Source organism: Leopardus geoffroyi, chromosome C3 (assembly GCF_018350155.1).
Source record: "Leopardus geoffroyi isolate Oge1 chromosome C3, O.geoffroyi_Oge1_pat1.0, whole genome shotgun sequence".
Taxonomy (NCBI): Eukaryota; Metazoa; Chordata; class Mammalia; order Carnivora; family Felidae; genus Leopardus; species Leopardus geoffroyi.
Genome location: NC_059338.1, coordinates 51,645,345 through 51,647,089, shown reverse-complemented (window position 1 = coordinate 51,647,089; position 1,745 = coordinate 51,645,345). Strand labels below are relative to the sequence as shown.

Here is a 1,745-nt window from a genome sequence, read left to right as displayed (position 1 = left end):
GGCCCAGGTCTCAACTCTGACGCTAGCTCACAGTGTGATCCCTCAGAGGTCACTTAGCACCCCGGATCCTCAGCACTCACCTGTCAAATAGGAGGGCTGTCCTCAACAAGCATCAAGAGTCTCTGCTGCCCTAGAAATAGTGTTTCCTGTTAGAAACAGAAGAGGGACGCCCGGGTGGCTCGGTCAGTTGAGCGTCCGACTCTTGGTTTTGGCTCAGGTCATGATCTCACGGTTCGTGGGTTTGAGCCCCATGTTGGGCCCACGATGACAATGTGGGGCCTGCTTGGGATTCTCTCTCTCTCTCTCTCTCTCTCTCTCTCTTTGCACCTCCCCTGCTCACACTCTCTCTCTGTCTCTCAGAATAAATACACTTAAAAAAGAAAACAGAAACAGAAGAAACATCTTACAATATCCTCCTCGGTATGTACTTCTCGTCTATTCCTTTCCTCTTTTCTTACCTGATTGGCGGATGTCGACCATCTTACCATTGTTCTGAGGACCCTAGCATCCCTCACCACCCCCAGCATTTGTGCATCTTGTTCTGGAGGATCAGTAGGAGTTCAGGTAAATCAGTGAGCCATTGACACCTCAGGGGAACTCTCGGGCACTTCCCGGTCCCTTGACGGACTCCTCGTTTTCTCAGGGAGGGGCAGAGTCAGTCCCCAGTATGTGATCTTCCCTCTCCCCCTCCTCCTTTCCTCACTGTACCTTTCAATTAAAGCTGAGTCCAGAGGTGGTAACAAACAACCCCGAATCCTCATGGTTTACAGCAGCCAAGAGTTCGGTCTGTCTCACACTCACGTTCATGGGGGGTCTGCAGAGCTCGGTTCCACGTCGTCTTCACTCCAGGACCAAGGCTGACGGACAACAGTCCCACCCGGCCGAGGAAGAGGCAATGGTGGGAGCTGTCACGGCGCTTCAGGCGTCTGCTTGGACCCAGCACACGTCGTTTCCACTACATTTCGCTGCCTGAGGGACCAGCCCGCCTCAGTGCAGCAGAAGTCAGAACCCTCCCTCAGGGATGGGCCATGAATGTCTTGACAATATGTACTCTGCCCCATAATAAAGCCTTACACCTGGGCTTCACAACTCTAGTCCCCCCCTCTTGCTCTACATGCGTGGGGAAGAAAGCCCAGAGACGGGAGGCGATGTGCCTGACGTCACACAGCAGTCCGTGGAAGACAAGCATGCGGATGACCTTCCAGTTCAACGGGAGCAGGACCCGAATGGACCCCTAGCTCTGTCGTTCTAGGCAAATCCTTTCCAGCCTGAGCTTTGGCTCGCCTTTCTGGAATACGGGGTGATAGTGTCGACTTCCCGGCAGGGACGTTTGGAGGGATGGGTAAGACTTTGTAAGGTACCACACTCAGTGTCTGACACAGAGGAGCCTCTTAATACACATCTGTTCCCGTGTCTTCCCTCCATGTCAACAGCCCCAAACTCCTTCGCCTCATCCCCCTATGCTCTCTGCCTCCAAGCCCGCCTCTTCTTCATTTAGAAGTCGAGAGAAACAGAAATTTTTTTTTTAATGTTTATTTATTTTTGAGACAGAGAGAGGCAGAGCATGAACAGGGGAGGGGCAGAGAGAGAGGGAGACACAGAATATGAAACAGGCTCCAGGCTCTGAGCTGTCAGCACAGAGCCCGACGCGGGGCTCGTCATGACCTGAGCCGAAGTCGGACACTTAACCGACGGAGCCACCCAGGCGCCCTGAGAGAAACAGAAATTTTAAGAGGGAATAGCTG

At 53.1% G+C, this 1,745-nt stretch overlaps 1 long non-coding RNA gene across 1 annotated transcript; it reads left to right on the top strand.

The window, feature by feature from the left end:
• The first annotated feature begins 366 nt into the window (after positions 1–366).
• Positions 367–1,522, top strand: LOC123585037. Its single transcript, XR_006705863.1, has 2 exons — positions 367–564; positions 722–1,522. It is a non-coding gene; the product is annotated as an uncharacterized LOC123585037 (long non-coding RNA).
• The last annotated feature ends 223 nt before the right edge of the window (positions 1,523–1,745 follow it).